Raw genomic sequence first — 27,231 nt, forward strand, 5'->3', positions numbered from 1 at the left:
AAAAAAATGCCAGTGAGTTCCTTCAAATCAGTGCTTAGACCACTTGGCCCATTCCTCGTCCTAGCCAAATGCTTTTCCCCTCTAACTGAACTATGACTGAACTGTCTAGCTCTCATCAACTTCTCTATCCCCCATTTCACTCCATTCTCTCCTTGGCTCCCTATTTTGTGAAAAACCACGTCCTTTTGTTCTTTGAGCATTCCCATGCCCTTTTTACCTCCAGGCCATTTCACAAGGTTCTTCCTCCAGCTTCTCAAATGTCAGCTTCCTCTGAAACGTCACTCTCATTCTCAATTAGCACTTCTTGGGAGAGGTCGTCTGTACCCTTCTTCTCCAGAACAGCTTCTTCAGATTCTCAGATTTCTCGTGTCATTTATTTCCTTTTAGAATTATTTGTTCATTTCATTAATTCTGGCTGACTGTATGTCTCCTTTAGAAAATGAGGAAATGTGTCCACCTAGTTCAATAATAGCCTCTGTACCTGGCACTTAATAGGGGCCTCATAAATGGAAATTAAATGAGAAAAAATAAAACTTTGGGCTCAGGCCTTCTCCACCAAGTCTTCACAAGTTTAGGCTCTAAGCAGGAAAGGTAAGGCCACTTGCTTTAGCGGCCCGTTAGTGCCGGTGTCCCAGGTCTCTGATTCTGTTTGCTTGGTTACTGATACCTTATTCTGAAGTCCCTAATCTTGGCTTTTGGATTTAGTTCCAAAATTCTGGATTCCAGACCCTGTTTACAAGAGACAGGGCCTGAGGAGATCAGCTGGGCTTCTCCCTACCTCTTCCTGCACTCGAGGTTTTGTGGGCTGGGAATGATACTTTCTGCTCCTACCTGGCTTAGTTAATAGCCACAGAACGGACCCCAAACCTCCAAAAGCCCTCCTTGTCTGACTCGGTTCCTGTCCTCTCTCTCTCTCACGCCCATCTTTCCACTCTGAATCTTCCTTCTTTTTATTTCCACCCCAGTCAGACCATGACAACAAACATAAAGGTGTGGTTCCTATGAACACCACTTTACGAACACCACTTTTTAAAAGCTAATCATTCCCACTCCCAGCAACCTCTATTGGAGGCTTATGCAAAACTGCTAGTACACCGTTTCACTAAATACAACGAATCACCACATTAACAATTAGGATCGATGCATTTGCTGACTCCAATACAGACAGGGGTTACCCCTGCCACATTTTCAAGTTTGGGAACTTTTAGACACCTTTCAGATATGGATGAAACCATTTATAGCCTTGATAGTGGGGATGCCTTGAAGACTTCCCTCCGCAAACCTAATCTATCACTTTCTTTAAAATCCAGTGTCCGGAAAGCATTTGAGAAAAGCTTCAGTGAGTTGCCTGGATATTGTCCAAGCTCTGGATACCATAGTTAGTCACACGGAATGTGGAATGGGCTAGACGTCTTGGAATTATTCTCGTTAAACTGGTGTAAGCGATTGACCCAAAAGCTTTAATAATCATTATTTGTTTAACAAGTTCCTGTGAGGAAAGCTATGCAGTTGTCTTGTGAAGTAGCTTCTTAAAAGGCTTTTATTTTGTCTGGATATGATAAGAATCATTACGTGGTATGTCTAGCTGATGACTTAGTATTCTTTCAGCGCATAGAAACTTCTATGGGAAAAAGAATTAGACAATAAGCACCAATGACTTAATACATGCCATGTTTCCAATTCAATTTGCTTTGATAAAAATCAAATAATCCCCAGGAACACAAATATTTATCTACAGGGATTGGACAGTCTGTTAAAATTGGCATTCTCAGTCCCTCCACAACATTCATTTGTCCTTTATACGACCCACACATTGTCAAGAGGTTAATAATGTTGAAAAATTCCTGTGGTGTTTTTAGTTTTTGTGCTATCTGGCAGAGAGCATCAGGATCCTTAATTTTGTTTTCAACATAGCATATTCTTTATTCACATTGAATGTTCCTCAGTCTTAATCAACAAAATAGGAAACAGATTGTTAAATTCTGAAGTCATTGTAAATTCATAGCATTTTTCCTTTGAGCAAAAATATTTTACATGACTACAATGAAATATGAAAAGAATCTGTATGATCAGGAAAAAAAAAATTTGTATGGTCAGAAGGGTCAACAATTAAAAGAATAATAATGTGTCCTGAGTGAAACGGACCAAGATTCTAAAGGTAAACAGGTATTATTAAAGAGTTTGGTAAAGTGAGTTTTAAATGTGTTAGTGTTTATATTATAGAATATATTTCAGAATATGATCTAACCCTAAATATAATTATATACTACATTGCTTGTGTGCAAATATTATTCTTTCCTATTAGCATTGTGTTAGTTATGTTATCCTAAATACTTCAGCACCAAAGTAAAATATACCTTAAAAAAGATAAGTTAGGGGTGCCTGGGTGGCTCAGTGGGTTAAGCCTCTGTCTTCGGCTCACGTCATGATCCCAGGGTCCTGGGATCGAGCCCCGCATCAGGGTTCCTGCTCAGCGAAAAGCCTGCTTCCTCCTCTCTCTGCCTGCCTCTCTGCCTCCTTGTGATCTCTGTCTGTCAAATAAATAAATAAATAAAATCTTTAAAAAAAAAAAAAGGTAAGTTATCTACTCCAGTAAAATCATGGCAGATAAACCCTTTGATCAACTATGTCAAGTATATGTTAAATCATAAAATCTCATAGGAGTCCCTATAGAGGACACCTTCATACTTTCAAGGTTACTATCTTCTTTAAAAGATTTTATTGATTGATGGAGAGAGAGAGACTATAAGTAGAGGGAGGGGCAAGGGGAGTGAGAGAGAGAATCCAAACCAGACTCTGAGCTGAGCACAGAGCCAGATAGATGCAGAGCCAGATAGATGATTGATCTCAGGACCTGAGATTGATCATGACCTGAGCCAGAATCAAGAGTCGGACACTTAGCCAACTGGAGCCACTCAGGCATCCCTCATGGTTACTATCTTTTATACATTAGATTCCTAATGTGTTTCAAATAGGATTGGAAGAAGTAATTATTTATAGTGAGATAGGGCAATAAATGAGAGTCATCAAATTCAAAAGCATTCATGGGCTTCACTTCCTCCAATAAATCTCAGGTGTTTAGAAGAAAAGTACAGTGAGAAGAAAATTCACATCAAAACAGCAGGTAGAGAAGTAAGACTCCCAATTTTAACCCATCAGGGAGGTGGATGCCTCTAAAAACCGTAGGTTGTGTAGCTTCTTGTTAGTCTGTATGTTAAGCACATTGTTGTTAAAAAGCAAAGCAATAGACCACCATTTTTTCCTAAAGTGACATGTAGCTTGGAGATGTTCCCACTGTCCCCAACTTCTTTTTTGGACAATAATCTCCTCCACTACCTTTACTTACCTTATCCACTGACCCCCACCCCCATCTCTACCACTATTTTTCCATCTCCTTTGCCTCCTTCAAACTGATCTTGTCCCCTGAGCCCATTCTGACCAACCCCAACCAGCCTCATTCATGCCTATCTCCACCTTTACCCCTACAGCTTCACTCTCACGCATGGTCCCTCTGCTCAAGGCTATTTTGCCTTGGGTCCATGTTCAGTGGCTGGTTGAGTGTGTGTGTGTGTGTGTGTGAGAGAGAGAGAGAGAGAGAGAGAGCGAGCTTGTGTTTTGGAGTTATTCTCCCTGTGCTCAAACCCCAGCTCTGCTCTTAAACTGCTGTGAGGTGGGTCAGTAATGCCATTAAGTCACAGTGCCCCTTTCTGTAAAGTGAGGATTATAATGGAATTTACCTAATAGGGATATTGAGGCTAGAAGGAGATAATGGAAGTAAAGCACTCAATACAGTGCTGGTAAACAGTAAACACATAATAAATATGGGTTTTTATTATTCTTGTCATAGTTGTTATTTCACCCACACAGAGGTAATTCTCTTCAATGAAAGAGGAAAGTATTTTATATGACTTTGTAACACCCTGTAGGTATGACAACTGCACGTTTGAAATCAGGTCAAATCACCCAGCAAATCACACGCACTCATGCAGCAAAGAAACAGAAGCAGTGAAATAAAAACAGCCCCAGGTGATTTGGGATGGGAAAATCTCTGTGACCCCAAGCCCTGTGCTTTGCTCTTTTCATAGCTTGAGTCCTCGAATGAAAGTATGCCCTGTCTACACAGTGAAGTTAATTACTTATTTGTTTGGGGATTCTGAATCCATAGGCAGATTAGAACAAGTTTTTTCCCCTCCTTGCATGAGATGCATAAACAGAGACACCTATGCAGTTGTTGCTGTTAGAGAAAACCTTATCTTCTCTTCCAACAATTTGTTGTGAGGACAATATCAGGGAAAAAAAAAAAAAAAAAAAAACCTTCCCAGTACTAGGGTGGGAGGGGTCAACAGACAGAACCCAGTGGGTGAAACAGACGTGTTATCATGTGAAAACTGGTGCTGGGAGGAAGTTGCTGATAGAGCTGGAACCCCTGTTGACAAGAAGAATGGGCCAGAAGCTCTGTGATGTCCAAAGTCTTCAGTAATTGTCAGTAATTATATCTGAGAACAGACTGGACAAACACCTTCAAGTCTGTTAACTGGATTGTTTTGGAAAATCCCAGCTCCACTCTGAGAATCTCATCTGCCTAATTCTAATCTTGTCAATATTTTCAATGTGCATTTGAATATAAGAACCAGAGCCTTCTGAAACCCTGCCATTTGGGTCAAACTAGGGAAGGACCAAGAGGGGAGTGGGGGAGGTACGGGGCTGCAGATTGGTGGAACAAGAAAACAGCTCCAGCAGAGACTGGCCATCACAGAATGCCTTTCTATGGTTTTTAAAGGGAATTTCCAGGATGGACACACCTCATAGACAAATGTAGGTAAGTATTGCAGTACATTCCAAAGTCAAATACAAGTACTTTTTGTCATCTTCTATCCATGCCCCTGTTCCCAAGCATTTATGCAGATAACTGAAAAATGACAGCATAACACATTTCTTTCCTTGGCTCTCCATTTCTCTGAAGGCAGACAAGCTATGATACCGAAGGCAAACACACCACGTAACAAAGGAGATAATTGTGTCTCTCGGGTAATCCAGTGATTTTCTCCTGATGGTTGTGCCCTTTTGGTGCCCTTCCCAACACTGAAAGGAATCAACACACGTGCACCCACGGGAATAGAATGGCTCCAAATGGCCTTTTGGTCCCACATTCCTAATTCTCATAGTCCTCACACTCTTCTCCTGGCCTTGCTTCATTTTCAAAGTGAAATATATATATCCCTACTGTACCTTAGTTTGATAGCTGATCTATTGTTGTCTCTCATTGTGTTTTTTTAAGCCATCACTACTGGTTATCCATTAAGACTGTGTATTGGAGGGACAAATATCCATCCCGTACTGGGGTAAGAACAAGGGCCTGAAAGGTGAAAAAGCCTATGGTCATTACCTAATCACCACCAAATACAGACACACCATAGTTTATGTCAGTGTGATATATAGCATACAATTAAGGCAGAAATTATTGAGGCCAGGTGTAGACACCCAGTTTCTCCACATACTGTTTTCTCTACTTTGGTGTATGCTTGAAATTTTCCATCATAAAAAAAGTCAAAAATTTCTATGACATCAGAGAGACAAACTCAGAAAAGAAAAAACAAATGGGTCTGAACAATATTCTCTGATGTCGGATTACTGTAGGCCTCATTCCTCTGCTCAGCAGACCTCCAGTGTTCCTCTTTGCAACCTTGGGAAGCTTGTGGGAGGAAGATGGGTGTTTATTTTTAGTGTGAGTTACTTTAGTGAGTGCCCAGTTTTCTTGTTGAGGTGGCCCACACAGAAATGCTATGTATTTGATTTTTCAAACCACATGGAGGTAAGGAAATAAAAAGGGTAAAGACTTTGGCATTGGACAGAGTAGATTTAAACCCTCTTAGGGTTCAGCCTGGGGGAAGTTACTAATTTCTCTGACCTTTCATCCCTTGTAAAGTGGAGTTCATATCAACCTCACAAGGTTATTATAGGAAAAGTGCCGACTCATACGTCTGGCAAATAATAGATTCCCAATGCATGTTCATTTCCTTTTATTTAAAGATTTTTATATATTTATTTATTTGAGAGAGAGAGAGAGAGAGCTAGAGAAAGCATGAATGGTGGAGAGGGGCAGAGGGAGAAGGAGAAGCAGACTTCCCACCCAGTGGGGAGCCCAAACTGGGGCTCGATCCCAGAACCCTGAGATCATATCCTGATCCAAAGGCAGACCCTTAACTGACTGAGCCACCCAGGCCCCTGTCCGTTCATCTTGTGATAGTTTCAGTTGCTAATCATAAAACAAGTGGAAGAAACTCCAAAGGCTTTCTAAGATATAACTCTGAAATCTTTTTAGTTCTCCAAAACACCAGTAAAATCTTGGCCTAGCCAGTCACTGCACATCATTAATAGCAGGGCTATTGACAGACAAGGATCCCATGTCTTTAGACAGATTGGACACCAGGTTGTGTGGCATTATTAGAAAGGACAATAAACTTTCAGTTAGCAACATGAATTCTCATCTCCACTTTCTCACCAAGAGATTTTGCCTTTAAAAGGGACACTTAACCATCTCTTCCCTTGGAGAGAAAATCTTTCAAAAGCATTTTTAAGCTCCCAACTTCCTAAGACACAGAGAATGAGAAGCCTAGAAACTGACTCAAATATATGAAATTAATAATTTGCTGTGTCACTATCCTAAATAGAGAGACATTGGTTTGGTTGTCCTCAGCTATGAAAACCACCCTTATTAGACTTTGACAAAGTAAAAGCACTATACAAATATGAGGTTTTGACTCTGGATCAAACCACCTTCGCCAGAGGCCACTGCAAATAATAGTTGTGTTGTGTGATTATTATTGTTCTTACGATGATGAAAGCAGGATTAGGACTTTAATGCAATAAACAGGTGCAAATCAGCTAAAACCCAGGACAGAGAACAACTGACATTGTGGGACGTCAAGTGTCAGAGGCAGCGGGCCCCTGGCCTGGCCCTGTGCTTACTGCGGCCTTGGCAAGCTACTTCATGTCGAAGAGCCTCAGTAGCTTCATTGCTGGGATAAGGCATATCCTTCTTTAAAAGTTGTCAGAAGTTACATGAGAAAATGCTGGAAAAATGTCCCTGGCATTCTTAAGTGCTTAAGAATCTATTTTCTTCCTAGATTATGCTGAGTGAAATAAGTCAAGCAGAGAGAGTCAATTATCATATGGTTTCACTTATTTGTGGAGCATAACAAATAACATGGAGGACATGGGGAGATGGAGAGGAGAAGGGAGTTGAGGGAAATTGGAAGGGGAGGTGAACCATGAGAGACTATGGACTCTGAAAAACAATCTGAGGGTTTTGAAGGGGTCGGGGGTGGGAGGTTGGGGGAACCAGGTGGTGGGTATTGGAGAGGGCACGGATTGCATGGAGCACTGGGTGTGGTGCAAAAACAATGAATACTGTTAAGCTGAAAATAAATTTTTAAAATTATTTAAAAAAATAATCTATTTTCTTCCTGAATTTCTACTTTAGAAATAGGATACCAGCTCCTTACCAATAACATTAATTTTTCTGAGTTAAAATTCAAAAATTTTGCATTTCATATTTACGAGTTGCTCATTGTTATATGTGTATGTGTAAGACAGAGACAGAGACACAGAGATGACACACTTATAGGGTTTCAAAAAGCAGCAAAATCTTGACAGAAGAGCAAGAGGACAGCAGTCAGCAGAGCTGAGCAATCACAAAGGCAACATGGGACTCATGGACAGACCAGACAGATTTAAGGATTAAATCACTCTCAGTAGGAAACTGTTTCCTTCCATCAAAAGTCACAGATGTCTCAGGGATGCCTAGGTGGCTCAGTCAATTAAGCATCTGCCTTTGGCTCAGGTCAGGATCCCAGGGTCCTGGGTTCAAGTCCCTCATTGGGCTCCCTTATTGGGCTCCTTCTTAGTGGGGAATCTTCTGCTGCTTCCCCTTGCTTGTGCACACATGTGCTCTTTCTCTGTGTCAAATAAATAAATAAATAAAGTCTTAAAAAAAAAAAAAAAAAAAACCTATGGACATCTCTAAAGTCCTTGCCACCACAGCCCCAGACACAGGCAACTTGTGCACGTATTTTGGTCAAGATGATTTGCAGAACTAGGGGGTATTGTGCTGAGTGAAATAAGTCAATCAGAGAAAGACAATTATCATATGATCTCATTCATATGTGGACTTTAAGAAGTAAAACAGAGGATCATAGGGGAAGGGAGGGAAAATGAAATAAGACGAAATCAGAGAGGGAGGGAGACTAACAAGAAGAAACTCTTAACTATAGGAAACCAACTGAGGGCTGCAGGAAGGGAGGAGGAAGGAGATAGGGGGCTGGGGTAACTGGGTGACAGGCGTTAAGGATGCACACGATGTGATGAGCACTGGGTGTTACATGCAACTGATGAATCCTGACCTCTATCTCGGAAACTAATAATACACTTGATTTAATACAGTAATACAGTAAATAATTATATATATATCATAAGTTTTATATATATAATATAAATATTAATACAGTAAATAATACACTGGCACTTAAGTGAAATAAAATTAAAAATAAATAGAAATAAAAAGTCACATGTCTCTAAAGCCTTTGCCACCATAGCCCCAGTCATAGGCAACTTGTGCGCGTACGTTGGTCAAGACGATTTGCAAATCCCCCTTGAAAAACACAGGCCTCACACCTCCAGCGTATCCCATATCTGAAGAATTCAAAGCTAAGAGCGAGCCTGCACAACGCATGTGAACACAGCTGAAGCATCTACATTTGAGATGTTACGTCTTAAACAAGTGCCGGAGACAGAATCCTCTTCAGTGGAAAATCAGCTTTGACTCAAGAAAGTGACCTGTAAAACCCTGGACAGTGCAGGATGTGACCCCAGCACTCATACTGACACAAATCAGCAGGTGACTCAAAACCCAGGGGACAGGAATAAACAACCCCACAGACAGAACAACCCAGAAGACCAAGCATTCCCCAGACCATATTTATCATCATCCTAATGGTTTGGACTAGGGGACAAGCCACTTCTGGTATCAAAACCACTCCATGTTGTGTGTTAGCTTTGCTCTATGTGAATTCAATATGCAGATGAATATATATATTTTTCCATTGTTTAGGCTGAGTTTTTCTCAAAGATGGCTGGCAGTTTTGTTTAAAAAAAAAAAAAAAGATGGCCGGTGTAATACACCACCACATTTACAGAGAAATACCTATAACAAACGGTGCCGAGACACCCTAATCCTATTTGAGAACACCACCTTTTATGTGTACACAATAGGTATTGACTCTGGCCCCTAGAATTTTCGGGCCTCACACCACAAGATGAGATTTAGGGCACTTACATACGTTAGCTATCTTTCTGTAGCGGCTCACTATAATGGTTGGTGCTCCCAGGGCTTTCCTAATTTAGGACAAAAGATTATTTCACTGTGTCTCTGTGCCAAACTGAAAAAGCAACTGGTCTACCTCAACATTTCTTCAGCTCATACGTCCTTCTCAGTGCCTGACTCCTTTTTTCTTTTCTCTTTCTAGCCTCAGAGTTCCTTTCTCCAAAGCTATTCATCTTTTCCTCACCTCATATCAACAAGGAAATCATTTAGCTGATGAGATTGTTTGCCCCAGTTTACTCTGTGGTAAAGATAGACTTTCCGTATTGTGGAATCCTGGCCAGAAAGACAGCTCGGCTACAGCCACCGCCTCCTCATTCTTGGAGGGGGAGAACCCAGACATGTCTCGGGACCTGCAACTGCCCCAGCCTGAGGAGACAGGAACGTCCGAGACAAGAGAGGAAATGCTATGGACAACAAGCAGAAGCCGCACAGTCCACCACACCCAGTGGTGGAATTTGTTCCCAGTAAACACACATTGCTCTAAGTACCATTATTTATTAGAGATGAAAGAGAAAGATCATCTGCTTCTCAATTCAGTTCCACCCTTCATAGGATACACATGGAAAGTGGGTATCTGCGCTTCTGTGATCCAGAAACTAGACTGCGAAGCCCAGAGCTACCTAAAGTTTGCTCTGTTCCATGCAGCTTGTGTACCATGTCTCCCTTGAAACTCCAAGATGGGCAGTGACTTCCGATCAGACCGGAAAATCATGAAACATGAATAACCTGTGGAACACTCTTTGGAAATCAAGTCAACATTCTTTAGGAATGATACAGCGTTGAGAATTAGCCTTATTAAGCAACATTTAACCTAAGTGAAATGATAGTAAAGAGAATAAGGAAGAATAAAGAAAAAGAACAGTGGAAGTACCAGCCATAATCCACATCCTGAAGGGGTCCTTCCTGTCTTAGCCCAGCCTGTCTCCCCGTAGTTGAGGATGCTATAACCATCAGAACTTGGAGAAATCTCCCGGGTTCCTCTTCTTCTCTTGCATAGTATCTCTGAGCTCAGTCCAAGAGCCATGTATCCACCTCTCTCCAGCTCCTAGCTCATGGTGAGCAAAGCATTTAGTCATTCCTCCCGGCCCATATTCCAAACACCTTGCCATGCTTCCCTGGGTATGGTCTTCAGAGTCAGGACCCCATTTTTTTTTAAGCTCTTCAGTGATAACACTCTGTTCTTTCAATGATGGATCTGATTTTTCGGATCGTCAATAGGTATTCACAGCCAGTCCCTCTAGGGAATAAAATTGGTCATCAAGCCAGCTAAAGCATTTTCTGTTAAAAATAAAGTGTGTGTGTGTGAGAGAGAGAGAGAAACTGGGCCAGAAAGATGTTTCCACTGAAACATTTAAATATGTTTTATGCCAGTATGTGTGAAAAATTTCCAAGGGTCACAGCTCTGAAGGACAATTCACATTTGGATATAGACATTGTCCTCTGTTTGCTTTAAAAGATTGATTATTTTATAGCTACAACTCATAAAGCCTGTGGTCATAAAACACCTCCCTCTATCTTGGAGGCAGGCTACACTTGTATAAATAATGTTATCAGGTTCTAACTCAGCTAAGACCACTGCTGGCCCTAAACGTGGCTAGACTCCACGCTGCACTCACGTAGCCAGGACCACAGAATCTATTCCCAAAAACAAGTATGACTTCTAGCTTACATGGGAAAATAAAAAAGGAAATTTTATCCCAAAAGAATAAATATTAAGAAGGATAAGAAGTGACTTAAAAAATCAAAATAGCTTTAAAAATAGAAATAAGCATAATATTGGCTTGGGGGCATTTTTATCAGTTACAGAGGGCTTTTAAAGAGAGAAGCAGCAACTCTATCTTGATTCCACATCTGCTACTTGCCAAGGTGTGGTCATCCGTCTTCAACAACCCGGCTCTGTCACCATTTAGCTCCAACCGACTTAACTGTGCCCTTTGTCACTTTCCAGGCCTGCTCCCCAAATCTGTTGTTTGCTACTTTAGAAGCTCCTTATCTCCTACAGCTTAGTATTCTATGCCTACTACTTCCACATTTTGTTTACCTGTTCCCTTCTTAATCCCCTAAGAAGTGGGATTGTGGTTTTCTGAAATAAAGATACACTTCCAGTCAGACAGAGATGGATTCAAATCTTGGCTTTTAGTGGTGACCTCAGAAAATGTAATTAATCTTTCTAAGTTTTCCAAATTAAAAAAAAAAAAAGATTACTGTAGGTTGTCTTAAATTATTTAACATATGTTCCTTAAAAAAATTTTAAATGACTACATAAGCCAAGTATTTATGAGTTTGTTCAGTGTGTTTTGTTTTTTTTTTCCCCAAGATTTTATTTATTTATTTGACAGAGAAAGAGAAGGATCACAAGTAGGCAGAGAGGCAGGCAGAGAAAGGGGAGGGGGGGAAGCAGGCTCCTGCTGAGGAGAGAGCCCAAAGTTGGGCTTTACCCCAGGACCCTGGGATCATGACCTGAGCCACAGGCAGAGGCTTAACCCACTGAGGCACCAGGTGCCCCTGTTCACTGTATTTTGTATGCCTACATCATATATATAAGTTTTATGAAGTGGGAACATAGTCTAATCTTTCTTGTTGTGCAGTCTGCTTTGTTTCCCTTTACATTACCAGTAATGCCGCCTTTGCCTGTAGATCTTTGCAGGGACCAAGAGCCACATAATCGTAAGCATATGCCTTTCTGTTGTGGTTGCTGAAATGCTGGCATTGTGTCTGACACTAGAAGGTTCCTCTCCATTTTGGTTTCACATTTGCCTCCCTCTGCGTGCATATATTGGCCCTCCTGCTGTCCTCTAGAGCAACACTGATGAATCTAATTCCCTCATCATAGGCAAGCCACCTACCCACTCTTCACCTCCACTGTCGTCCACCCCATGGGAGAGTATCTCAAAGCTATCTTTCAATTATTATGGTTGACATTAGCAGCTATTTCCTCTTTTTATATAACCAATACATTTTCTGTGCATTGTTTCAGTCTCTGTAACATTGTCAAAAGCTGTCTTAGCTTTTGAAGTCAGACCGGTAGAGTTCAAATCGCAGTCACTTAACAGCTGCATGTCCTCTCTGAGCGTCTGTGTCTTCCTCTGTAAGACAAGGATAATAGAAACCACTTTGTAAGGTTGTTCCAAGGATTATATGATTCCCAGGAATACCTACAAAGTGCCAAGCTCAGTAGTTGGCACGAGGCAAGCACGATGTTGGCTGCTGTGAGGAGGAAGAAGATAAAGATGTATGTGCTCGGGAAAATCACTGCCGTCTTTCCATGTCTCAGTTTCCTAATCTGTGAGATGAAAAGGAAAACGGATAAACGCTGACAACAGTGGTAGTGATGATGACACAATCCTTGAGCCCTTGACACTTTTCAAAGCACATCCATACACAGTGGGTCCCTGGGGAGCACTCACTGGTATCCCCTGCTCTCGGCATCTCCGACTTGCCGGCACAGCCCAGCAATGTGCCGCAGAACATAAATGCTGACTCTGGCCCTGGGCCTCCATTTAGCAGAAAGATCCAAAGTCCTCACAGACCTTATCCCTCCGCCAGTATCTGACTTGCTATCTGCAAAATAATTCAGGCCCATAAATCTAGACTCCCAAATGACACCAAGAGACTGGAAAGAAAGAGACAGGCAAAGAATAAAACAAGGCAATCGTCTCTGTGGAGCAACTACACCATATCACACTACGCTGTTGATCATTGATACCATATTACGTACCTTATAGACCATCAGAATGTCAATCCCATGGAGTACTCACAACAACCTAGGTGGAAGGTTTTATTACCCATATTTCTGAGAATTCCCTCAGAGGAGTTCAATAGGCGTGCCAAGGTCACACAGCTACTGACTTTAAAACCAGGATGGAAGTCTGACCAAACCCAAAGTTCAAGCTCATGCTAAAGTTCCATGCTGCCTCGTGGAGATTTGCAGTCTACTAGGATTGCCAATTTTTTTTTAAGTTTTTTTTTTTTTTTTTTTTTTTTTTTATTTGACAGAGATTACAAGTAGGCAGAGGGACAGGTAGAGAGAGAGGGGAAAGCAGGCTCTCTGCTGAGCAGAGAGCCTGATGCAGGGATCAATCCCAGGACCCTGATATCATGACCTGAGCCGAAGGCCAGAGGCTCAACCCACTGAGCCATCCAGGTGCCCCTGTTGGTTGTCATTTTAACTTCTCCACTAAATCTTGAGCCCATTGAAAAGTTCTGCTCCCTAAATGGTGCCAAGAGCATGAGGTATTTTATCATACATAACTAGCCTATAGGTGGCGCTATTTTCCACTCATGAGTGATCCAATCTGGCCCCTCTCCCGAAAGCTTCAAAGCAAAAATGTCACTGTATTTTGAGGGCACCCAGAGATGACTCTGCCTCAGAAGTCTATCACGTTAAGTGATCAAGACAGCTGTTGAGCAACAACATTTCTACCATATTTACAGAATAACAGAGAACAAACACGTCTGAAGCATGATCATTGTTCCATACAATAAATATTGTCATTGAGTGAGCTCAGGCCACTTATTTTGTTCTTGTTCTTCCTCATTTGTCACCAACACACTTCTTTGCTCCCTGATTTGACGGCGGCTAGCCCTGAGGGCACATGAAGGTGAAGTTAGCATAAAATCCGTTGCTAGAAAAGTCTCCAGTCAGTCAACAGACTTGCTTTCCTGTTTAAAGGAAGCAGCACGAAAATGAGAGAGCAATGAAGTCACGGTCTGGAGACGCCAAGGATTTCACTGCCTTTGGCAAACTCCACTGATCTAGAATACTTGGCTTAAATAAGTGAAATTGCAATTATATGTTAAGACCCATCTACGTTATCTTCATTGCCATTTCAGTAGACAGTGACTAGATGTCAGGCAGGGTACACTAACTATTATTGTATTGGGGCCTCACAGATAATCCCGAGAGGTAGGCACAAGTGTTATACCCACATTTAATGAGGAAGCTGAGGCACAAAAATGTTACGTGACTTTCCCATTGTCAGAGAACAAAACAATGGTAGCATGAGGATGCACACCCCAGCACCCAGACTCCAACGTCCATGCTTTCTCAAAGCAAGTTTCTGATTGCCTCTGGAGAGTGGTAAGATACTCAGGTGCATGCCCATAAACAGGAACTGTTTAGTTTAATAGTTTTCATGAGATTTCTCAATCCATTTAAACAATCCTGTACTAATCAATTGGTGTGATGAAAATGAACACGATCTCCATGTGCTAAGCAAACCCTAGCTACGGAGAGCACATGAATTTCCTCTGTAGGGTCACTTGGTTTACCTGCTGGGTTGATCACACACAACACTTGAGTTGGAATTACACTGAGAATTTCTGGCATGGGTGGAGCTACCTGGTGGTAGGTGTACTTAAGGGATTACATTTGATTCTCACAGTGACTTATACTGGAAGTCTCTGACAATGAGAGGAATAGCTGTTAGAAAGGAAAGGTAAAAAGAAAGCTGTCCGTCCGTGGAACAGTTTGTTACTGGTTTGTTTCAGAGCCTAGAATTCATAAATCTTCCCCTCCTTTTGATTTCACAAAGGTCCTTCTCTTTCCAGAAAGTTCCTCTTCTCGGAGCCAAGGACCGATAAGGAATGAAGACAGAACAACAGGTGCCTTGTTGTCTCAAGTGGCTTATTGACATCGCTGAGATTTTTCAGACTGGGTAGTACCCATTCAGCTCATTATGCCCCTCACAGCAATAGTCTTCTTTGGGTAGTTTCTCCCTGTGGGAAGAGAGTGAAGTAGGGTGGAGTGAGAAACATATGAGTCTCTCTCTCTCTCTCTCGTTCTCATTCTTTTCTCATTCTCTCTATTTTCAAGTTTAATGCAGCTCAATTTATGTTCCACAAGGGAAGATCCCATTACAGGAGCTATGTATGTGGCCACAAGATACAACTGAAAGACATAGGGGCATAAAGGCTTGTAAAAAGGCACCTAGGACACCACACCCTGGGCAATGGCTCCCTGTGTTAGAACTATCTGCCAAGGACACGTGACAAATGGCACAGCCCTCACTAGGGGTCAGAAGGTCGAGATCCCAGCGTGGCTCACCCTGTAGTCTTGGGCAAGCTCCTTTTCCTGTTGAGGCTTCACTTGTCTCACTCTTATAAGGGATAAAGCTTCACCATAGGGTTAGTGGAAATTCATGAGATCTCGGGCAGGCAAACACGCTCTAGGTCATTCTAGGGGCCTGCGTCAACAATGGTTGTGGGCTGATTTTCCAGAGTGCTGGTCTTGCCTCTCACTCTCACCGGAAGCTTGTCCTTGATCCTTCCACCTCTTCCCAAGCCCAGAAGAAGTCAAGATTTGCCATTGCCTTGGGTGTGATCCCAGTCAGTCTTACTAATCAACATGACTTCCTGTTTCTCTACAGTGAGAAAAGAGGAGGGAAGCAAGGTCTGAGGGGCGTGGCCGGGGCCCGCACCAAAAGAGGACCTCAGCAGGGATGAGAGCCTGCTCAGGCTGAGTCAGTCCTGTGTTTTTTTCCTGTTAAATGATTCACAGGCCAAGGCAAATCAGCCAGAGATAGGTGCAAACTCTTCTCTGTCTTTCGTGAGCTTCCAGATGAGTTGGTGATTTTTGTTTTTGTTTTCCTGTCTCACTGCACTTCCCTTGGAAACAGGATTGTGCTGTTTTCATTCCAGGTTGAGTTCCCCCCCTCCCCGTCATTACAGTGTCCTGGAGTGGAGGGGTTGTCATATCCAAAAAACACTGTGCTCATACATGACTTTGAAACCACTTACAGGGTTATTTGAAATGTTATTCATATTCCTTACATTTCTTGTGTTTTTTGGACTCAAGTAGATTAAATTATAAACAAAATTTCATAGCATATTATAAATAATGAAGTCTGAGTTTTGTAAAAATCAAGCTCTAGATGTGTGAATTTCCTATATGTGTCTTAAAAGGTTTATTATTGTACATACCCAAGACCTTTTTCAGTTATCTGGGTTTTTGTTTTTGTTTTTTAAGATTTTGAGAGAGAGGGGCCCCTGGGTGGCTCAGTGGGTTAAAGCCTCTGCCTTTGGCTCAGGTCATGATCCCAGGATCCTGGGATTGAGCCCCGCATCTGGCTCTCTTCTCAGCGGGAAGCCTACTTCTCTTCCTCTCTCTCTGTATGCCTCTCTGCCTACTTGTGATCTCTGTCAAAAAAAAAAAAAAAAAAAAAAAAAACAGATTTTGAGAGAGAGACAGAATGAGTAGTGGGAAGGAGCAAAAGGAGAAAAAGAGAGAAGCAGACTCCCTGCTGAGCAGGAAGCCTGATGCGGGTCTTGATCCAGGACCCAAAGATCATGACCTGGGGTGAAGGCTGACACTTAACCTTTTTTCAGTTATTTTGAATGGGAATTCCTTCTGAATATATAACAGATAAAATACTTCTCTTCATTCATTATTAAAAGTCATGGTCCTTAATCCTTTTAACACTCCCAGCCACCATTTTGTCCTCTCGTGTTTAAGTGAGGTCAAGTTTCATTGAGGCCCTTCTTCCATGTTTTGCTTAATCTCCATGTGTATCCATAGCCACAGCATCCTTTTTAGCCAAGTTACTCAGGAAGAGATGGTTTTACTCTTTGGTTAAATCTGGGTATTCCCCAGCTTAGGACACCCAGTAACTTCTGATTAGACTTAGAATATTAGTCAAACTCCTTTTCATGACCTATAGAGCCCCATATGGCCTATTCCCTGCCTTTCTTTCCAACTAATCTCCCCCTCCTCCACTGTGGCCCACACACTGGCTTTCTCTCTGTTCCTCAAAAGGGCCAGGATGTCTCAGGTTCTTTGCACTTGGCATTGCTACTTCCTAAAAGAGTCTTCCCTCATTTTCATCTGACTACCTCCTTCTCCCTATTTAGTTCTAAGGTCAAATGTCACTTCCTCACAGAAGCCATCAATGTCTCCCACACCAAATAGGTTTTAACTATTTTCCTGTTTTGTTTTCTCCCGAGCATTTAAAGCACTATTGGAATGCTTTAATTTGTTTCCTTATTTTTTAGTTTTTGTCAATATTTATTCTCTATCAGGTCTGCCATAATTCAGGAGAAGAAGGCCTTTATCTGTCTTGTTCACTGTTTTATCAGAGTTTCCAGAACAGTTCTTGACACATAGGAGGCACTCAATAAATGCTGCTGAAGGAAAAAAAACTTGGCTCATCTCCACACCTACTTAAAGCTCATCTCCATTTGCTATGGGGAGTTCTGGTTGCCTTGAGTCTTATTACACATTGGGTAATCCAGTCTGAATTATCAATTACAATGATATCCTTGGATGACTGTCACAACAGTAAAAAGATGATAATATTCATGTCATCCCATTCAATTTTGGAAAGACACAAAAGAGCTAATAGAATGTTGATGGCACACCCTAATTTCTTCAGTAGTTCTTTTCAAACTTTTCCAAAAAGATGTAACTAATAGTTTAGAATAGTGAATAATCATATTCAGAAGGAGATCAGAAGAGGAGTATAAAATGGCCTTCAAGGACAATATATCTTTGAAGTCACACATTGTGTTTTTAAAATCCAGAAGAATTTTGTATTCTAATAATCACATATCTGGGTTTGATTTAGCATAAAAGAAATTTTCCCTCAAATTTGTTGGAAAAAATGTGCCCTCCAAGAGATGCATCTTGTTTACCCTGGAAAATGACTGAAAATCCCCCAGGTACCTATTATTCAAGCTGATAATCATCTAGAAATAATTCTGGAGGAGCCTTGAAGGGAGAACTGCCCCTACTCATCCTTTGTTATCCTCACCCCATTTTCACCCCAGTGAGGAAGAACTCAGGAATAAAGGCACCTAAGTGAACCTTGAGTCCTAATGGGCGCCAAGTTTTGAGAAGGAAAAGAGAGAAAAAAACTATATCTTTCTGCATCCCTCTCTTTTCAGACTTTTCTTTTAAAACATTTTGCTTGGTGAGGTGAGAGGTACAAGCTCTCCTTGTTCTTGGGAGGAGAGAACCTAGAGTGAGCATATAACGCACTTCGCCGAGGATCATCCTGGTTCTGACTATGTGGTTGTGGCAGTATTATCCATTCACCCTTTCCACTTGTATAGTATATGGTCAGCCCAAGGGATGCCTTCCCCACTCTCCCTCCCACTTAAAAGAACAAGCAGGAGCCACTATAAAGGAGTCTGAACAACACGATGTAAATCTTCTTCCAATCCAACATCAACCCACCAAGTAAAAGGAGTCCTTGTGACTCAGATGAGTTGTCCATTTGATCCACTGAGAAAAGTCACAAAAGCATTTGGGGTCCAAACTTTGGTTTTAGCAATGATATTTTCTTTGTCTAATACATTTCTACAGTTAGGAATTGGTGATTACTATGGGTTGCTCAATGAGGACTGGAGATTCAGGACCCAAGCCATCATATGTACATTACAATAATAATATATTTAGAGGAAGAAGACAAAAGAAAAAACCGGGATGGTAAGAGTGAATTGAGTTCATTAGTAAAAGCATTTTAAAATAAAGTAAAATGTGATGAACAAAAAGTATGCAGTCAGAGATGCCACATGAATTTGAATAATCAGCCCTTTCAATGACCTGACATTTGAAAGCATGAAAAAGAAGACCGACCGTTATCCCATGAATGTACCAAAAAAGATTGCTGGGATAGTAATTATGGTGGCCACTGTGGGAAGCAGAATAGACCCATGGTCCCAGCTGCTGCCCTCTGAAATCCATCACCACATTTGCTCTGAGGCTATGCTTTCTGTGGCCACTCGCAGCCATGACTAAGCAGAGCAGGGCCTAACACTGACCCATTCCTAAAAGATGCAGGACTCCTCTAATGGGCAGCATTTGTTTGAGAACTCCACGTTAGCCTTGCCAAAACTTCCTCAGAAATGAAATCTGAGGCAAGAAAAAAAAAAAATTTTTAGAGATGTTATTTATTTGCTTATTTTAGAGAAAGAGAGAGTTGGGCAGGGGAGAGGGGAGGACAGAGAGAAGGAGAGAGAGAATCTTAAGCAGAGTCCCTGCTCAGCACGACCCTGAGATCATGATATGAGCTGAAATCAACAGTCAGATGCATAAGTGACTGAGTCACCCAGGCACCGCCAGAATTGAAATCTTGAGACATTTCTTCCTTGCCTTCTTTCCCCCTCTCCTTCACGGGGATCAGTCCTGCATAGCGGCCTGACAGCTCTCCCGGCCTCCTGCAGCACCCTTCCCATTTTTTTCCCACAAGGTTTTCCTTAACAAGCCTCTCGCATATCTATTCTCATCGGAGCGTCTGGTTCTCGGAAGACCTGAACCAACACAGTGACCCAAGTCGGGATCTATTTGAGGGACAGGAAGAATTAGGCCATTTGATGCATTTAGGCTAATTTGATCTAATTGTAAGAGGAAGGGTAATAATGGGTGATCATAAAAGAAGTTTGAGGAGTTTAAGACTTAAAAGGGAAGTTTCAGAGAATAAGATGTGACAGAAGTGGTTACGATGGTGGGGGTGGAAGTGAGAATTGTCCGGGTCAGAAGTTATTCATTTGCATATTTGATGCTACATTAGGTCCAAAGGCCTGTATGAGATCTTTTTGATGTAGAACTCAGGAAATGTTGACAGCAATGTTTCTTTCCATCTAGAAGAAGCCAAACTACACTGAAAGAGAAGAAAGTCAAAGCAGAGAGGGAAGCAGAAGCAAGAACTGGAGGGAGATCCTGAAGGGAGTTTTTGACCCCTCAGTTCAGCTTTTCAGGAAGAACATCATCCCTGTAGTTCCCATAGTTTGACTGTTCAGCATTTCTCATTTTACCTAAACTGGTTCAAGATGGGTTTAGTCACTTATGACCAACAGAGATGTGACTCACACAACAGAGACATTTATTTTGTTTTCCCTTAAAAAACATCTATCATTGTATAGTTTAAAAACATCCAAGGCCACATTGTTCATAACAGAAAAAAAAAAGAAGAAGAAGAAAAAGAAAAGAAAACAACCCAAACACCTACCAATGGTAGAGTAAATTATAGCAAAGTCATCCAATGCAATATTACTAACTATGTAATGTATGAACCACATATCAACTATAGCTAAACATGTCAATAATGGATAAATCTGAAAATAAAATATTGGAAACTAGTAAGTTCTAGAAGAATTCATACCATAAGTTCTCATTCACATCAACTTTAAAAACAAGTACAACTAAACCATGTGTTATCTAGAGATACATACAGAGAGGGCAAAACTAAAGAAAAACAGGTAACAGTTACACAAAATTTAGGATAGTGGTTACTTCTAGAGGTAAGGATAGGGTGTGACTATAGAGGACACACAAAGACATCTAAAGGACTGAAAAAGCTGAATTTCTTAAACTGAGAAGTGTTTGTTATTCAACCTGTTTGTTTTCTACTTCTGTGCATATATATTTAACTCACTTACATATAATAATTTTAAAACTAAAATAATTATTACAATAACTAACTACCACATTTTGAGATGATTACATAAAACTATAGACGTTTAACAACAGTGTCTAACACATAGTAAGCTCTCAAGAAATAAGAGGAGCCATAACGCTAATATTATGACATGCAGATATTTGAACCTCTTAGAAGAAGAAAATACCAAAAAGTATGTCTTCATCTGTGTACACCAGGTAGTCCAAGATGCCTGAAAATCTATGTTAGAACCACAGCCCTATTAGAGGTTGAAACTTAATGGTTTTCAACCTCCACTCACCTAAGGGATAGTTACCAGAAGAGACTCTCAGATTCGCAGCCACAGACAACTGACTTGGTTAGTATCAGGCACCCCATGGATAGCCATACTAATGAACATAAGGTGTTTAGTTACCTGATATCATATAATTAGCCCAACATTTAAAGAAAAATGATTGATTAATATATGCACCTTAGTAGACAAAATAATAAACAATGGATCAAGTGTCAGTTTCAAGCTATTCTAACTTGGCCCTATTCACAAAATAAGAGAATTATAGAATTCATAAAGTACATCATCTCATTCAACTATTTAGTTTACAGCTGAAGAAGAAAAAGCTCGGGAAGGTTATATGGACTCTTCAAGGTCAACAGTGACTTTGTGGTAGAGTCAGGACTAGAACAGAAGTTAGGATGGAAGCTTCAGAAAATGTCTTGCTGTTGGTGTTCACAGATCAATTAGAAGGGAAGACGGGACTAGGGAAGAAGGAAAAGCGAGTGAGATTAGGTATGGAAAACCCAGCACTAGTTTCCTTCCAAAGGAGCAGAGGAGCTAGAATCCACTGAAGCTCCCCATGGAGACAGGCCTAACACACCACTTTTCGAGTAACACCTTTGAATGAACTCTTTTGGGGACAAATTCCTGGGAAGAAGATATACTCAGTTAATTCTCAGAGCAGAAAATAGGTCATATGCAATTTCCGGGAAATTTCTATCTCAAGCTCATTCTCAGCTCTGTCCCCTGCATCTAATACCCTTGATGGGCTTACAATCTAATACTTACTCTTAGGTAATTACCTTTCTCTTGAGTCATGGTTATCCCTAGCCAATCACCAATCTAAGGCTAGGTTCACTTTTATTCCTTCAATAAGTACCCCCAGGGATGAAGGCTCTGTACTAGGCACTATAAATTTGATGCAATCAAATTTAATCAAACTTTAATCAAACTCCATTTACCCTGTCCAATCATGGGAGAGAGTGAATTATTCAAAAAAAGAACATACCACCTGGAAGTAACTTGATACAGACAATGCCCCTCAACCCTTTTGTCACAAGACAATTAAATAAAAGCTCATAAAGAACCTTTGCTTCCTTTGGAACCTTATCAGCTTGAGCCCAGCTGATAGGGAAAGTAGGTCTTATGGTTGAACTCTTGAACCAGGAAAGGATCAGTCCAAAGTTTCTGTCAGGTGACGTGACCTACAAAAAATATTTCCACTCCTTGGCTTATCTTTATGACCGACAAATGATTGCCTCTTATTTGCTCTATGTGCTGGAAAATGTGGTTAAATTGCTGAAGCTGTCCCAAACAAGGAGTTTCCTTCTAGGGAAAAAAATACTAATACATTCATCCCCTAATGCGAGATTTAATTAATGAAAAAGTAGCCTAGGTTATCAAACTATGCCCTTTCTTGAGGGAGGGGAGGTCTGATGCCTCATGGTTTGGAAGCTTTGAACAAGCAAAAACACCTCTAAAGAGAAACCAGACCCTTCTCTAACTTCTATATTCTAACTTGTTGCCACTCTGCAGCTCATGAGAAGAAAGTATGACCTCATCCGTCATTCACTCACTCTTATCCACCAATTTAATGAGTTTCACTGGAAATTCCCATTTTGGGGGAAATTTCTAAATTACAAAATCACTCCTTTTTGTTACTTATAAATGAAAAACTTGAGTTGTAATCAAAGTATAGTGGATAATTTCTCCAAAGGAAAAAATTCAGTGTGCAAAGCCAAATGTAAGCCTCCTGTTTATTAAAGGGAGCTGCATCTGAGATCCTAACACGGGACTGTGGGCATCCAGCGACTTCCTGTGTTGGCACAGCTTAACCAGCTGATGACTTCAGAGACTGCCAGCAGAAGGCGAAGTTAATGACGGGCTACCGAATGACCAAACAATGCGCACAGATAGAGCTCAAACAACTAGAGCAATACCCTCTTCTCAAGTGATTTATTGTCTGAAACATGGAGTTAACTGGAGCAGCCACTATATTTAAAGGCAACAGTCAGTGAACAAAAGCTATTTGATCAAATGTTAACCTCCATAGTCCACGGCGAGAGGCAGGGATTTACTCAAAATGTAGCATCAGAAGAAAGTTACTTTTCAAAAATGAACCCTTTTCTGAAGAAAACGTAGAAAGAAGGAAAAAGTACAAACAGGTAAATAACAGTAAATACACCTATCAGACAAGGTCATAGCCATTTTTTAAGAATCTCAGAAATTATTCCAGTTTAGATAAAATAATTTGAAAAGATAAATATTTTCATAGTCAGAAAAATTAGGTTGGTGGCGGGGGAGGGGGGGGGTTGTCTGTTGGTTTAGTTTTGCTTGTTTTAGTTAACTTCCCTGTCAAGGACCAGTTTGTGCCCCAGACCTTGACCTGGTAATAGATTCAAGTCCCTAATCAGAGATATGGAATGCTGTATCTCATGACATATTCTTTCTCTGTCCTTTAAAGCACATATTGTTCCCTGCAAAGGGACATTACCATGAAACTAAATGACACAGTCAGTAAGGACTCAGATGGAGACCCTCCCTCCCCAGGCTCCCTGAAGATCCTATCAGAGCCCCTGTCAGTCACCCTTTAGCACAACCAACAAACTGTATGTGTAGTTCCAGTGCTGGGTGGAGGAAGCAAGGACAGCAGAAAGCAGCCTTAGGTCATCCTCCCAAGGCCCCTGGTGTGGAAGGAACAATCGCGGAGCACACACAAACGATCATTGTCATCCCCGGTAGGAGGGCTTGGGGTGTGGGAAAGGAAGTGCGGCCCGGAATTTGAAAGCTAGAATAGCAAGGTAGGAGATCTGAGAGCTTCAAGAGGAGTCTGTTTTGTTTATTTTTAGTCTAGACTGAGAGTGCAAGGACTTAGGAAATATGCGTTAAGTTAGAAGACACCCTGGGGTTGTTTTCTTTCTCCATTTGGAGCCCTGAGTAATAGGGCACACGCCAGTGCCTGCACCAAGGCTGACTAATGGCTGTAGAAATGCCCTCCCTTTCTCTCCGCATCCAATCAGGAACCAAGGACCACTGCCACTCGTTTCTCTGGACCTCCTCCACCTTTCCCACACTACCTGTGTCTGCAATAGATCAGATATCTCAATATTTCTCACCTGGATTAGAGCCCCTGATCCCTATGCCATACCACTTTCAAAAGAACAGGTTCAAGATCGCCCCATTTAAAAATTCTTTAGTGGCTTCCAATAGCCTTCAGGTTAAAATCCAAACTGTCCCAGCGTGCAGGTTCTGATAAGACAATTACCTTGATTTCTATCCTGTCATTGCTATTTACCAATCTGGGAAAGTTTCTTAACCTCTTTGATCCTCGATTTTGTCATCTATAAAACAGGAGCACAACCGTGATTCTTCATAGGTTTATTGTTAAGATCAATGAGATACTCCTTTCAACAAGCTTAGCGTTGCCTAGTTCTCAGTCATTTTTGGCTATCATTGCTATTGTTATTTTACCAACTTCCTGTTAGCTACAAAAGCCCTCCCCACCTTGGCTCCTTCCTCCTCTCCAGTTATACATCTTGCTAACAGCCCATCGTATCTGAAGGATCCACTTTGTGCCAGAACCCAATGCCAAAGGATTTACATATATTCTCTAACATTCACATCTCCACATGATCTTGGTACAGTTAGGGAAACAGAGACTCAAAAAAAAAAAAAAAAAAAAAGTTAAGGAGCACCTAGCTGACTCAGTGGTTTAAGCTTCTGACTCTTGATTTTGGCTCAGGTGATGATCGCAGGGTCATGAGATGGAGCCCAGAGCCGGGCCCTGTGCTCAGCATGGACTTTACTTGAGAGTCTCTCCTTCTCCTTCTGCCCCTCCCCACACTGGTGCATGCACACGCAATCTATCAAATAAAGTAACCTTAAAAAAAAAAAAAAGTCAAGCAAATTGGCCAAAGTAACCCTATATGAAGTGGTGAAGACCAAGAGAAGAGATCTCATAAAGATAGAAATGCATGAGGAGGGACATCTGGGTGGCTCAGTTGGTTAAGCCGCTGCCTTCAGCTCAGGTCATGCTCCCAGGGTCCTGTGATCGAGTACTGCATCAGGCTCCTTGCTTAGCGGGGAGCCTGCTTCTGTCTCTGCCTGCTTATGCTCTCTCTCTCTCTGACAAATAAATAAACAAATAAATAAAATCTTAAAAAAAAGAAAGAAAGAAAGAAAGAAAGAAATTCATGAGGAGCCCCAGTCACCAGCCATATTTCAAGCGTCTCCGGTAGTCGCTGCGTGAAATGGCAGGGAGCTGTTGTCACCAAGCCCTGCCCAAATCGCAGATTTGTGAATTAAATACATGGTTGTGATTGTTGATGCCACTGAGTTTTGGAGTACTTTGTTATGCCCTAATAGAAAACCAGATCAGCCACGGAAACCTCCAATGCTATTTAATCAGTTTCATTTCCCCTAACAACACACCTCTCACAGACCTCACACAGGTAATCACTTTTGCCTACAAATCACCACCACCCCACAACGCCCCAGCCAGCATGCACACACACACACACATACACCCTCATTTAAAGAGTGACTTGGCTTTCAAGAGTCATTTTAGGTGTTGTAGTTTTAGTCATCTTTCCCAAATTCGGAAGTGAGTGGTTAAGGACTCAAACTTCTAGTCAAAATGTCTAGACTTAAATGTTTTTTGTTCACTGCTTCCAAGCAGTAGGACTCAATGTCTCCAAACCTGTTTCTACAAAAGGGAATGATAACCAAACTCCTATCTTGGTATTACAGGGATTCATTTATAGCTCCTAGGAAAGTTCATTTATAGCTCCTAGGAAAGTTCCTGGTATTTAATAAGAGCTCAATACGTGTTGCTGTAATTAGAGCATTAGTTATACTACATTGCAATTATCGTTTTTTTGTTTGTTTGTTTCCTCTTCTGAACAAGAACAGTGTATGCTCAATGCCTTGGCACCTAAGATTTGCAAAAATATTTTTTTGCTAAATACAGAAACAAATGAATAAAGAAGCAAACAAAGGAAGGAGGAAATGAACAGGTATGTATAATCTAACCTCCTTTCAACTCTTCAGATCTAGCGTGTAAGAGGGGTAAAATGAGGTGCACATATGTGGCTCAGTCAGTTAAGCATCTGCCTTTGGCTCAAGTTGTGATCTTGTGGTTCTGGGATCGAGTCCCATATCAGGACTGCTAAGTTCCCACTCACATCCCTGCTGAGCAGGGAACCTCAGTCTCCCTCTTCCTCTGCCTGCTTGTGTTCTCCCTCTTTCTCTCTTTCTCTCAAATAAATAAAATTTTAAAATCTTTAACCAAAAAAAAAAAAAAAGAGGGGGTAAAATAACCCCAATCTCCAGCCCTATGGGAAGAAGGTCTGGTTCTGGCTGCATACCCTTCCTCGTGTTGGGACCAGTTCTCTTTTCCTAGTGGTAGTACCACAGCCATTACTTCTGAGACCCCCTCCTACCCAAAGCCATGCAGAGAGCATCCTTTCTTGGCCAAGAGAAACATTTTGCTCCTAACACTCCAAACCAGATGCCAGGACTAAAGGAAAACCAGCACCCAAGTCTCAGATGGCCTCCAACTATAGATTCTCTATCCTCCTCTATTTTATAGCCTGCCATTAAGACATCTGACCTTGCCAAGTAAAACCCAGTTAATCCTTGACAATGTCAGTCCCTTTTATGGGCTCCTCGATATGGCAATGCCATATGGTAGCAGTGCTCTGGGAGGGACTCTGCTCTTCCCTGACAGGCAGGTTTATGCTGCACTTAACAAATAAGGTCCCTCTTGCCTCGTGCACGGTATCTCCCCACTGATTCCCGCTCAACTTAGTGAAATTGAGAGGAATTACTAAACAGCAAAACAGCTCCATTAATAAGGTGAGAAGTTTACCCTTAATTTTTGTTTTCACTGTAGAATTTGCATATATGAATATTTACGCATGAAATTCTCATTGTAGCAGCTAACCATCTTGCATATGGTGGTTCAGCTCCAACTATGGCTGTTGGAACTCAACGATCAAGTCTATTTCTTGATGGAGAAGTGGTGAGGTTCTGGAAGAGCATGTAGAACCAAAATACCCTTTCAGCAATTTGGGGGGAAATAAGATGGGATACATGCAGCAGAATACCAATGTCATGCTGGAGCATCTTAATTTCAAGATCCAGAAAACCCCAATGCCCCAGGGAGTCCTTCACTGTGCCCTCTGGCCTCCACATAAAAG

At 41.4% G+C, this 27,231-nt stretch overlaps 1 long non-coding RNA gene across 1 annotated transcript in view; it reads right to left on the reverse strand.

The window, feature by feature from the left end:
- Positions 1-12,481: 12,481 nt before the first annotated feature.
- LOC132024697 (uncharacterized) overlaps positions 12,482-27,231 on the reverse strand; it is a 56,482-nt gene continuing 41,732 nt past the window's right edge. The window contains exon 4 of the long non-coding RNA XR_009406285.1: positions 12,482-15,100. This is a non-coding gene — a long non-coding RNA (uncharacterized LOC132024697). The remainder of the gene's footprint in view (positions 15,101-27,231) is intronic.

This window comes from Mustela nigripes, chromosome 9 (assembly GCF_022355385.1).
Source record: "Mustela nigripes isolate SB6536 chromosome 9, MUSNIG.SB6536, whole genome shotgun sequence".
Classification (NCBI taxonomy): domain Eukaryota; kingdom Metazoa; phylum Chordata; class Mammalia; order Carnivora; family Mustelidae; genus Mustela; species Mustela nigripes.